Below are 12,506 nucleotides of genomic sequence, written 5' to 3'. Positions count from 1 at the left end.
AATTTTCAATTTTTTGCCAAGGTAGGGGGTCGTGCAAAATTTTAAAAAATTTTCAATTTTTTGCCAAGGTAGGGGGTCGTGCAAAATTTTAAAAAATTTTCAATTTTTTGCCAAGGTAGGGGGTCGTGCAAAATTTTAAAAAATTTTCAATTTTTTGCCAAGGTAGGGGGTCGTGCAAAATTTTAAAAAATTTTCAATTTTTTGCCAAGGTAGGGGGTCGTGCAAAATTTTAAAAAATTTTCAATTTTTGGCCAAGGTGGGGGGTCGTGCAAAATTTTAAAAAATTTTCAATTTTTTGCCAAGGTAGGGGGTCGTGCAAAATTTTAAAAAATTTTCAATTTTTTGCCAAGGTAGGGGGTCGTGCAAAATTTTAAAAAATTTTCAATTTTTTGCCAAGGTTGGGGGTCGTGCAAAATTTTAAAAAATTTTCAATTTTTTGCCAAGGTGGGGGGTCGTGCAAAATTTTAAAAAATTTTCAATTTTTTGCCAAGGTAGGGGGTCGTGCAAAATTTTAAAAAATTTTCAATTTTTTGCCAAGGTTGGGGGTCGTGCAAAATTTTAAAAAATTTTCAATTTTTTGCCAAGGTGGGGGGTCGTGCAAAATTTTCAATTTTTTGCCAAGGTAGGGGGTCGTGCAAAATTTTAAAAAATTTTCAATTTTTTGACAAGGTAGGGGGTCGTGCAAAATTTTAAAAAATTTTCAATTTTTTGACAAGGTAGGGGGTCGTGCAAAATTTTAAAAAATTTTCAATTTTTTGCCAAGGTAGGGGGTCGTGCAAAATTTTAAAAAATTTTCAATTTTTTGCCAAGGTAGGGGTTCGTGCAAAATTTTAAAAAATTTTCAATTTTTTCACAAGGTAGGGGGTCGTGCAAAATTTTAAAAAATTTTCAATTTTTTGCCAAGGTGGGGGGTCGTGCAAAATTTTAAAAAATTTTCAATTTTTTGCCAAGGTAGGGGGTCGTGCAAAATTTTATAAAATTTTCAATTTTTTGCCAAGGTAGGGGGTCGTGCAAAATTTTAAAAAATTTTCAATTTTTTGACAAGGTAGGGGGTCGTGCCAAATTTTAAAAAATTTTCAATTTTTTGACAAGGTAGGGGGTCGTGCAAAATTTTAAAAAATTTTCAATTTTTTGCCAAGGTAGGGGGTCGTGCAAAATTTTAAAAAATTTTCAATTTTTTGCCAAGGTAGGGGGTCGTGCAAAATTTTAAAAAATTTTCAATTTTTTGCCAAGGTAGGGGGGTCGTGCAAAATTTTAAAAAATTTTCAATTTTTTGCCAAGGTAGGGGGTCGTGCAAAATTTTAAAAAATTTTCAATTTTTTGCCAAGCTAGGGGGTCGTGCAAAATTTTAAAAAATTTTCAATTTTTTGCCAAGGTAGGGGGTCGTGCAAAATTTTAAAAAATTTTCAATTTTTTGCCAAGGTGGGGGGTCGTGCAAAATTTTAAAAAATTTTCAATTTTTTTGCCAAGGTAGGGGGTCGTGCAAAATTTTAAAAAATTTTCAATTTTTTGCCAAGGTAGGGGGGTCGTGCAAAATTTTAAAAAATTTTCAATTTTTTGACAAGGTAGGGGGTCGTGCAAAATTTTAAAAAATTTTCAATTTTTTGACAAGGTAGGGGGTCGTGCAAAATTTTAAAAAATTTTGAATTTTTTGACAAGGTAGGGGGTCGTGCAAAATTTTAAAAAATTTTCAATTTTTTGCCAAGGTAGGGGGTTCGTGCAAAATTTTAAAAATTTTTTGCCAAGGTAGGGGTTCGTGCAAAGTTTTAAAAAATTTTCAATTTTTTGACAAGGTAGGGGGTCGTGCAAAATTTTAAAAAATTTTCAATTTTTTGCCAAGGTGGGGGGTCGTGCAAAATTTTAAAAAATTTTCAATTTTTTGACAAGGTAGGGGGTCGTGCAAAATTTTAAAAAATTTTCAATTTTTTGCCAAGGTAGAGGGTCGTGCAAAATTTTAAAAAATTTTCAATTTTTTGCCAAGGTAGGGGGTCGTGCAAAATTTTAAAAAATTTTCAATTTTTTGACAAGGTGGGGGGTCGTGCAAAATTTTAAAAAATTTTCAATTTTTTGCCAAGGGGGGTAGTGCAAAATTTTAAAAAATTTTCAATTTTTTGCCAAGGTAGGGGGTCGTGCAAAATTTTAAAAAATTTTCAATTTTTTGCCAAGGTAGGGGGGTCGTGCAAAATTTTGAAAAAATTTTCAATTTTTTGCCAAGGTGGGGGGGTCGTGCAAAATTTTAAAAAATTTTCAATTTTTTGCCAAGGTAGGGGGTCGTGCAAAATTTTAAAAAATTTTCAATTTTTTGCCAAGGTGGGGGGTCGTGCAAAATTTTAAAAAATTTTCAATTTTTTGCCAAGGTAGGGGGTCGTGCAAAATTTTAAAAAATTTTCAATTTTTTGCCAAGGTGGGGGGTCGTGCAAAATTTTAAAAAATTTTCAATTTTTTGACAAGGTAGGGGGTCGTGCAAAATTTTAAAAAATTTTCAATTTTTTGCCAAGGTAGGGGGTCGTGCAAAATTTTAAAAAATTTTCAATTTTTTGCCAAGGTAGGGGGTCGTGCAAAATTTTAAAAAATTTTCAATTTTTTGACAAGGTGGGGGATCGTGCAAAATTTTAAAAAATTTTCAATTTTTTGCCAAGGTAGGGGTTCGTGCAAAATTTTAAAAAATTTTCAATTTTTTGACAAGGTAGGGGGGTCGTGCAAAATTTTAAAAAATTTTCAATTTTTTGCCAAGGTGGGGGGTCGTGCAAAATTTTAAAAAATTTTCAATTTTTTGCCAAGGTAGGGGGTCGTGCAAAATTTTAAAAAATTTTCAATTTTTTGCCAAGGTGGGGGGTCGTGCAAAATTTTAAAAAATTTTCAATTTTTTGCCAAGGTAGGGGGTCGTGCAAAATTTTAAAAAATTTTCAATTTTTTGCCAAGGTAGGGGGTCGTGCAAAATTTTAAAAAATTTTCAATTTTTTGCCAAGGTAGGGGGTCGTGCAAAATTTTAAAAAATTTTCAATTTTTTGCCAAGGTGGGGGGTCGTGCAAAATTTTAAAAAATTTTCAATTTTTTGCCAAGGTAGGGGGTCGTGCAAAATTTTAAAAAATTTTCAATTTTTTGCCAAGGTAGGGGGTCGTGCAAAATTTTAAAAAATTTTCAATTTTTTGACAAGGTAGGGGGTCGTGCAAAATTTTAAAAAATTTTCAATTTTTTGCCAAGGTAGGGGGGTCGTGCAAAATTTTAAAAAATTTTCAATTTTTTGCCAAGGTGGGGGTGTCGTGCAAAATTTTAAAAAATTTTGAATTTTTTGACAAGGTAGGGGGTCGTGCAAAATTTTAAAAAATTTTCAATTTTTTGCCAAGGTAGGGGGTCGTGCAAAATTTTAAAAAATTTTCAATTTTTTGCCAAGGTAGGGGTTCGTGCAAAATTTTAAAAAATTTTCAATTTTTTGCCAAGGTGGGGGGTCGTGCAAAATTTTAAAAAATTTTCAATTTTTTGCCAAGGTGGGGGGTCGTGCAAAATTTTAAAAAATTTTCAATTTTTTGCCAAGGTGGGGGGTCGTGCAAAATTTTAAAAAATTTTCAATTTTTTGCCAAGGTAGGGGGTCGTGCAAAATTTTAAAAAATTTTCAATTTTTTGCCAAGGTAGGGGGTCGTGCAAAATTTTAAAAAATTTTCAATTTTTTGACAAGGTAGGGGGTCGTGCAAAATTTTAAAAAATTTTCAATTTTTTGCCAAGGTAGGGGGTCGTGCAAAATTTTAAAAAATTTTCAATTTTTTGCCAAGGTAGGGGGTCGTGCAAAATTTTAAAAAATTTTCAATTTTTTGACAAGGTAGGGGGTCGTGCAAAATTTTAAAAAATTTTAAATTTTTTGACAAGGTAGGGGGTCGTGCAAAATTTTAAAAAATTTTCAATTTTTTGCCAAGGTAGGGGGTCGTGCAAAATTTTAAAAAATTTTCAATTTTTTGCCAAGGTAGGGGGTCGTGCAAAATTTTAAAAAATTTTCAATTTTTTGCTAAGGTGGGGGGTCGTGCAAAATTTTAAAAAATTTTCAATTTTTTGCCAAGGTAGGGGGTCGTGCAAAATTTTAAAAAATTTTCAATTTTTTGCCAAGGTAGGGGGTCGTGCAAAATTTTAAAAAATTTTCAATTTTTTGACAAGGGGGTCGTGCAAAATTTTAAAAAATTTTCAATTTTTTGCCAAGGTAGGGGGTCGTGCAAAATTTTAAAAAATTTTCAATTTTTTGCCAAGGTAGGGGGTCGTGCAAAATTTTAAAAAATTTTGAATTTTTTGACAAGGTAGGGGGTTGTGCAAAATTTAAAAAAATTTTCAATTTTTTGCCAAGGTAGGGGGTTGTGCAAAATTTTAAAAAATTTTCAATTTTTTGACAAGGGGGTCGTGCAAAATTTTAAAAAATTTTCAATTTTTTGCCAAGGTAGGGGGTCGTGTAAAATTTTAAAAAATTTTCAATTTTTTGCCAAGGTAGGGGGTCGTGCAAAATTTTAAAAAATTTTCAATTTTTTGCCAAGGTAGGGGGTCGTGCAAAATTTTAAAAAATTTTCAATTTTTTGCCAAGGTGGGGGGTCGTGCAAAATTTTAAAAAATTTTCAATTTTTTGCCAAGGTAGGGGGTCGTGCAAAATTTTAAAAAATTTTCAATTTTTTGACAAGGTAGGGGGTCGTGCAAAATTTTAAAAAATTTTCAATTTTTTGACAAGGTAGGGGGTCGTGCAAAATTTTAAAAAATTTTAAATTTTTTGACAAGGTAGGGGGTCGTGCAAAATTTTAAAAAATTTTCAATTTTTTGCCAAGGTAGGGGTTCGTGCAAAATTTTAAAAAATTTTCAATTTTTTGCCAAGGTAGGGGGTCGTGCAAAATTTTAAAAAATTTTCAATTTTTTGCCAAGGTGGGGGGTCGTGCAAAATTTTAAAAAATTTTCAATTTTTTGCCAAGGTAGGGGGTCGTGCAAAATTTTAAAAAATTTTCAATTTTTTGACAAGGTAGGGGGTCGTGCAAAATTTTAAAAAATTTTCAATTTTTTGCCAAGGTAGGGGTTCGTGCAAAATTTTAAAAAATTTTCAATTTTTTGACAAGGTAGGGGGTCGTGCAAAATTTTAAAAAATTTTGAATTTTTTGACAAGGTAGGGAGGGGGTCGTGCAAAATTTTAAAAAATTTTCAATTTTTTGCCAAGGTAGGGGGTCGTGCAAAATTTTAAAAAATTTTCAATTTTTTGCCAAGGTAGGGGGTCGTGCAAAATTTTAAAAAATTTTCAATTTTTTGCCAAGGTAGGGGGTCGTGCAAAATTTTAAAAAATTTTCAATTTTTTGCCAAGGTAGGGGGTCGTGCAAAATTTTAAAAAATTTTCAATTTTTTGCCAAGGTAGGGGGTCGTGCAAAATTTTAAAAAATTTTCAATTTTTGGCCAAGGTGGGGGGTCGTGCAAAATTTTAAAAAATTTTCAATTTTTTGCCAAGGTAGGGGGTCGTGCAAAATTTTAAAAAATTTTCAATTTTTTGCCAAGGTAGGGGGTCGTGCAAAATTTTAAAAAATTTTCAATTTTTTGCCAAGGTTGGGGGTCGTGCAAAATTTTAAAAAATTTTCAATTTTTTGCCAAGGTGGGGGGGTCGTGCAAAATTTTAAAAAATTTTCAATTTTTTGCCAAGGTAGGGGGTCGTGCAAAATTTTAAAAAATTTTCAATTTTTTGCCAAGGTAGGGGGTCGTGCAAAATTTTAAAAAATTTTCAATTTTTTGCCAAGGTAGGGGGTCGTGCAAAATTTTAAAAAATTTTCAATTTTTTGCCAAGGTTGGGGGTCGTGCAAAATTTTAAAAAATTTTCAATTTTTTGCCAAGGTGGGGGGTCGTGCAAAATTTTCAATTTTTTGCCAAGGTAGGGGGTCGTGCAAAATTTTAAAAAATTTTCAATTTTTTGCCAAGGTAGGGGGTCGTGCAAAATTTTAAAAAATTTTCAATTTTTTGACAAGGTAGGGGGTCGTGCAAAATTTTAAAAAATTTTCAATTTTTTGCAAGGTAGGGGGTCGTGCAAAATTTTAAAAAATTTTCAATTTTTTGCCAAGGTAGGGGGTCGTGCAAAATTTTAAAAAATTTTCAATTTTTTGACAAGGTAGGGGGTCGTGCAAAATTTTAAAAAATTTTCAATTTTTTGACAAGGTAGGGGGTCGTGCAAAATTTTAAAAAATTTTCAATTTTTGCCAAGGTAGGGGGTCGTGCAAAATTTTAAAAAATTTTCAATTTTTTGCCAAGGTAGGGGTTCGTGCAAAATTTTAAAAAATTTTCAATTTTTTCACAAGGTAGGGGGTCGTGCAAAATTTTAAAAAATTTTCAATTTTTTCACAAGGTAGGGGGTCGTGCAAAATTTTAAAAAATTTTCAATTTTTGCCAAGGTAGGGGGTCGTGCAAAATTTTAAAAAATTTTCAATTTTTTGCCAAGGTAGGGGTTCGTGCAAAATTTTAAAAAATTTTCAATTTTTTCACAAGGTAGGGGGTCGTGCAAAATTTTAAAAAATTTTCAATTTTTTGCCAAGGTGGGGGGTCGTGCAAAATTTTAAAAAATTTTCAATTTTTTGCCAAGGTAGGGGGTCGTGCAAAATTTTATAAAATTTTCAATTTTTTGCCAAGGTAGGGGGTCGTGCAAAATTTTAAAAAATTTTCAATTTTTTGACAAGGTAGGGGGTCGTGCCAAATTTTAAAAAATTTTCAATTTTTTGACAAGGTAGGGGGTCGTGCAAAATTTTAAAAAATTTTCAATTTTTTGACAAGGTAGGGGGTCGTGCAAAATTTTAAAAAATTTTCAATTTTTGCCAAGGTAGGGGGTCGTGCAAAATTTTAAAAAATTTTCAATTTTTTGCCAAGGTAGGGGTTCGTGCAAAATTTTAAAAAATTTTCAATTTTTTCACAAGGTAGGGGGTCGTGCAAAATTTTAAAAAATTTTCAATTTTTTGCCAAGGTGGGGGGTCGTGCAAAATTTTAAAAAATTTTCAATTTTTTGCCAAGGTAGGGGGTCGTGCAAAATTTTATAAAATTTTCAATTTTTTGCCAAGGTAGGGGGTCGTGCAAAATTTTAAAAAATTTTCAATTTTTTGACAAGGTAGGGGGTCGTGCCAAATTTTAAAAAATTTTCAATTTTTTGACAAGGTAGGGGGTCGTGCAAAATTTTAAAAAATTTTCAATTTTTTGCCAAGGTAGGGGGTCGTGCAAAATTTTAAAAAATTTTCAATTTTTTGCCAAGGTAGGGGGTCGTGCAAAATTTTAAAAAATTTTCAATTTTTTGCCAAGGTAGGGGGTCGTGCAAAATTTTAAAAAATTTTCAATTTTTTGCCAAGCTAGGGGGTCGTGCAAAATTTTAAAAAATTTTCAATTTTTTGCCAAGGTAGGGGGTCGTGCAAAATTTTAAAAAATTTTCAATTTTTTGCCAAGGTGGGGGTCGTGCAAAATTTTAAAAAATTTTCAATTTTTTGCCAAGGTAGGGGGTCGTGCAAAATTTTAAAAAATTTTCAATTTTTTGCCAAGGTAGGGGGTCGTGCAAAATTTTAAAAAATTTTCAATTTTTTGACAAGGTAGGGGGTCGTGCAAAATTTTAAAAAATTTTCAATTTTTTGACAAGGTAGGGGGTCGTGCAAAATTTTAAAAAATTTTGAATTTTTTGACAAGGTAGGGGGTCGTGCAAAATTTTAAAAAATTTTCAATTTTTTGCCAAGGTAGGGGGTCGTGCAAAATTTTAAAAATTTTTTGCCAAGGTAGGGGTTCGTGCAAAGTTTTAAAAAATTTTCAATTTTTTGACAAGGTAGGGGGTCGTGCAAAATTTTAAAAAATTTTCAATTTTTTGCCAAGGTGGGGGGTCGTGCAAAATTTTAAAAAATTTTCAATTTTTTGACAAGGTAGGGGGTCGTGCAAAATTTTAAAAAATTTTCAATTTTTTGCCAAGGTAGAGGGTCGTGCAAAATTTTAAAAAATTTTCAATTTTTTGCCAAGGTAGGGGGTCGTGCAAAATTTTAAAAAATTTTCAATTTTTTGACAAGGTGGGGGGTCGTGCAAAATTTTAAAAAATTTTCAATTTTTTGCCAAGGGGGTCGTGCAAAATTTTAAAAAATTTTCAATTTTTTGCCAAGGTAGGGGGTCGTGCAAAATTTTAAAAAATTTTCAATTTTTTGCCAAGGTAGGGGGTCGTGCAAAATTTTAAAAAATTTTCAATTTTTTGCCAAGGTGGGGGGTCGTGCAAAATTTTAAAAAATTTTCAATTTTTTGCCAAGGTAGGGGGTCGTGCAAAATTTTAAAAAATTTTCAATTTTTTGCCAAGGTGGGGGGTCGTGCAAAATTTTAAAAAATTTTCAATTTTTTGCCAAGGTAGGGGGTCGTGCAAAATTTTAAAAAATTTTCAATTTTTTGCCAAGGTGGGGGGTCGTGCAAAATTTTAAAAAATTTTCAATTTTTTGACAAGGTAGGGGGTCGTGCAAAATTTTAAAAAATTTTCAATTTTTTGCCAAGGTAGGGGGTCGTGCAAAATTTTAAAAAATTTTCAATTTTTTGCCAAGGTAGGGGGTCGTGCAAAATTTTAAAAAATTTTCAATTTTTTGACAAGGTAGGGGGTCGTGCAAAATTTTAAAAAATTTTGAATTTTTTGACAAGGTAGGGGGTCGTGCAAAATTTTAAAAAATTTTCAATTTTTTGCCAAGGTAGGGGTTCGTGCAAAATTTTAAAAAATTTTCAATTTTTTGACAAGGTAGGGGGTCGTGCAAAATTTTAAAAAATTTTCAATTTTTTGCCAAGGTGGGGGGTCGTGCAAAATTTTAAAAAATTTTCAATTTTTTGCCAAGGTAGGGGGTCGTGCAAAATTTTAAAAAATTTTCAATTTTTTGCCAAGGTGGGGGGTCGTGCAAAATTTTAAAAAATTTTCAATTTTTTGCCAAGGTAGGGGGTCGTGCAAAATTTTAAAAAATTTTCAATTTTTTGCCAAGGTAGGGGGTCGTGCAAAATTTTAAAAAATTTTCAATTTTTTGCCAAGCTAGGGGGTCGTGCAAAATTTTAAAAAATTTTCAATTTTTTGCCAAGGTGGGGGGTCGTGCAAAATTTTAAAAAATTTTCAATTTTTTGCCAAGGTAGGGGGTCGTGCAAAATTTTAAAAAATTTTCAATTTTTTGCCAAGGTAGGGGGTCGTGCAAAATTTTAAAAAATTTTCAATTTTTTGACAAGGTAGGGGGTCGTGCAAAATTTTAAAAAATTTTCAATTTTTTGCCAAGGTAGGGGGTCGTGCAAAATTTTAAAAAATTTTCAATTTTTTGCCAAGGTGGGGGGTCGTGCAAAATTTTAAAAAATTTTGAATTTTTTGACAAGGTAGGGGGTCGTGCAAAATTTTAAAAAATTTTCAATTTTTTGCCAAGGTAGGGGGTCGTGCAAAATTTTAAAAAATTTTCAATTTTTTGCCAAGGTAGGGGTTCGTGCAAAATTTTAAAAAATTTTCAATTTTTTGCCAAGGTGGGGGGTCGTGCAAAATTTTAAAAAATTTTCAATTTTTTGCCAAGGTGGGGGGTCGTGCAAAATTTTAAAAAATTTTCAATTTTTTGCCAAGGTGGGGGGTCGTGCAAAATTTTAAAAAATTTTCAATTTTTTGCCAAGGTAGGGGGTCGTGCAAAATTTTAAAAAATTTTCAATTTTTTGCCAAGGTAGGGGGTCGTGCAAAATTTTAAAAAATTTTCAATTTTTTGACAAGGTAGGGGGTCGTGCAAAATTTTAAAAAATTTTCAATTTTTTGCCAAGGTAGGGGGTCGTGCAAAATTTTAAAAAATTTTCAATTTTTTGCCAAGGTAGGGGGTCGTGCAAAATTTTAAAAAATTTTCAATTTTTTGCCAAGGTAGGGGGTCGTGCAAAATTTTAAAAAATTTTCAATTTTTTGACAAGGTAGGGGGTCGTGCAAAATTTTAAAAAATTTTCAATTTTTTGCCAAGGTAGGGGGTCGTGCAAAATTTTAAAAAATTTTCAATTTTTTGCCAAGGTAGGGGGTCGTGCAAAATTTTAAAAAATTTTGAATTTTTTGACAAGGTAGGGGGTCGTGCAAAATTTTAAAAAATTTTCAATTTTTTGCCAAGGTAGGGGGTCGTGCAAAATTTTAAAAAATTTTCAATTTTTTGCCAAGGTAGGGGTTCGTGCAAAATTTTAAAAAATTTTCAATTTTTTGACAAGGTGGGGGGTCGTGCAAAATTTTAAAAAATTTTCAATTTTTTGCCAAGGTAGGGGGTCGTGCAAAATTTTAAAAAATTTTCAATTTTTTGACAAGGTAGGGGGTCGTGCAAAATTTTAAAAAATTTTCAATTTTTGTCCAAGGTAGGGGGTCGTGCAAAATTTTAAAAAATTTTCAATTTTTTGCCAAGGTAGGGGGTCGTGCAAAATTTTAAAAAATTTTCAATTTTTTGCCAAGGTATTGGGTCGTGCAAAATTTTAAAAAATTTTCAATTTTTTGCCAAGGTAGGGGGTCGTGCAAAATTTTAAAAAATTTTCAATTTTTTGCCAAGGTAGGGGGTCGTGCGAATTTTTAAAAAATTTTGAATTTTTTGACAAGGTAGGGGGTCGTGCAAAATTTTAAAAAATTTTCAATTTTTTGCCAAGGTAGGGGGTCGTGCAAAATTTTAAAAAATTTTCAATTTTTTGCCAAGGTAGGGGGTCGTGCAAAATTTTAAAAAATTTTCAATTTTTTGCCAAGGTAGGGGGTCATGCAAAATTTTAAAAAATTTTCAATTTTTTGCCAAGGTAGGGGGTCGTGCAAAGTTTTAAAAAATTTTCAATTTTTTGCCAAGGTAGGGGGTCGTGCAAAATTTTAAAAAATTTTCAATTTTTTGCCAAGGTAGGGGGTCGTGCAAAATTCGAGGAATATGCCAATAAAAGTATGTTTGTCTTCTTTAATTTTTTTTATAAATTTTGCATTTTCACAGTTAAAAGGGGTTGATGTACGAATAAGAACAGACTCCCTTAAAACAAGTGGCATTAATTTAATTTTTTAAACATATTGACATAGCCGAATAGGGTAGAGTATTTTGTGATTTTTAGTTCAATTATGTGAATTAAATTTTTTAAAAATCTGATATGTATCAGTATTTCATTTGTAGTCCAGTCGAAGAATACATAATGATGTAAAAAAGTTACTTTCAAATGGTTATCTCCTATATTATGTTACTCTATTATATTTATATTTTTTTTCAGTTCATTTATGATGAACCCCGAAAATTATAATGTCTTTTATTCAAATGTACTCACTGCTTATATAATTTTTTTTTCATTTTGGTTGACGAAATAAAGTCAATTCCTGTTCTGTATTTCCAAAAGTTTCAGATTCATTTATTACATTCATACAAAGTTTGTTTTATCATTAGCGTTTGTTTTACATGAGTCGACTTGAGACGAATGAATAGAATTACAGCTCATTGCTGAGTCAAATCATCTGTTTTATTGTATTTCCATATATATTTATCCTTTATATCAGGCGATCACATGTGCGTCAAAGGCGTTAATACAAAATATATTGTTTTTGGATCCAACAATTCCAGAGGACAAGTACAGTTGTAATTATAAGTACTTACAAATTTGGTGGCATGTTGTAATATTTTAAATTTTCTTTTTATGTCAATTCATTGCTTTGCATTTAAAAATAAAAACAATTATTGTTAAAAATTTTATGTCAAATTATACACATGTATCGCTGTTTTGATTTATTTTTCACATAAATTTCTGTGCTCTGTTTTCATGTATGTATATAGCATTATAAAATTTCAGTTTTTGTAACAAAAAAAACTAATATATTATGATTTATATTGAACAAGTTAATTTTATTGTGAATAAATTTAAAACTATGTAATTTTTTACAATCTTAAAAATTTAAAACTTCTATAGACATGACATTATTTGAACGATTATTTTAATTGTAATACAAAATAAAATGTATAACAAAAAAAAAATAAAAGTAATGATCCATTCCATAAAAGTTTTAAACAAATTAGAATACAAAGTGTTTTTTTATAGCAAAAATTCTCTTTACAATTTATTGCATAAAATACATGTGTACGCCATTTTATATTTAGACAACCATTGTTTGTATATAAACTGAGATAAACGATAATTCATTATTTAAATAAAAAAATTATAAAAGTTCTATATATTCTTTTTATACTATGGTATTTTAAATGAAATGAAATGAGGAGAACCCAAACAAATAAATGAAGAGAGCACAAAACCAACAAATGAGAAGAGCACAACAAAACACACTTTGCTGTCAAATTATTTTTGTTTTATCCAATCAATTTTAATTTTATTTATTGTAGGATTTCAACTATTTTTTCTTTTTATTATTCTCCTTTTTTGAATTTTTAAATCTCTTGTCACATATATTCTCTAGTTAACAGAAAAACAAACAAAAAAAACAATTTTTTTTTTTTTTTGCATTTATAATCGGAACAAATCAAAAGTAAAGATTAATCTTCAAAATGAAGATTTTTTGGTCATATTAATTGTGCTAAACT

This window comes from Condylostylus longicornis, unplaced genomic scaffold (genome assembly GCF_029603195.1).
Source record: "Condylostylus longicornis isolate FDR11 unplaced genomic scaffold, ASM2960319v2 ptg000083l, whole genome shotgun sequence".
NCBI lineage: Eukaryota > Metazoa > Arthropoda > Insecta > Diptera > Dolichopodidae > Condylostylus > Condylostylus longicornis.
The sequence above is the reverse complement of the archived record's forward strand: the minus strand, read 5'-3'. Positions refer to the sequence as shown.